The sequence below is a fragment of the Pygoscelis adeliae genome, unplaced genomic scaffold, assembly GCF_000699105.1.
Source record: "Pygoscelis adeliae isolate BGI_AS28 unplaced genomic scaffold, ASM69910v1 Scaffold273, whole genome shotgun sequence".
NCBI lineage: Eukaryota > Metazoa > Chordata > Aves > Sphenisciformes > Spheniscidae > Pygoscelis > Pygoscelis adeliae.
In genome coordinates this window covers 113889-114313 of record NW_008824416.1, presented here as the reverse complement: position 1 = coordinate 114313, position 425 = coordinate 113889, and positions in this window count along the sequence as shown.

The window sequence follows — 425 nt, the reverse complement described above, 5'->3', positions numbered from 1 at the left end:
GCCCACAGGGACAGGCTGAGCCATCCTCAGCTCCCCCACCATCAAATGGCCAAACCCCCCCCCCCCAAAAGAGAGTTCAAAGAAAAACACATTCTCCAAACAAGGATCCTTGGCAAGGAGCAGCCACGGGGTGGGGGGGGGGGTTAAAGACATCTTCCCTCCCGGAAAAAGAGCGTAGCCCTGCCTCTTCGGGCAGCCGAAAAATTTCCTTAAGTAGCACCTTCTCGCCCGCAAGCTGGCCCTGGGGACGAGCGCTGGCTGCCAGTCACTAAGGCCTGCAAGAGTTCGGGTTTTTTTGTGCATGGGCCAGCATCTCAGTGCTCCAGGTCCGGCAACGGATGAGCGGCAGATGGTGGGTTTGGTTTCGCGGGGCCTCTGGCTCCGCCGGGCAGAGGAGGGAATGTGCTTTGTGGTTCCCTGAAGGT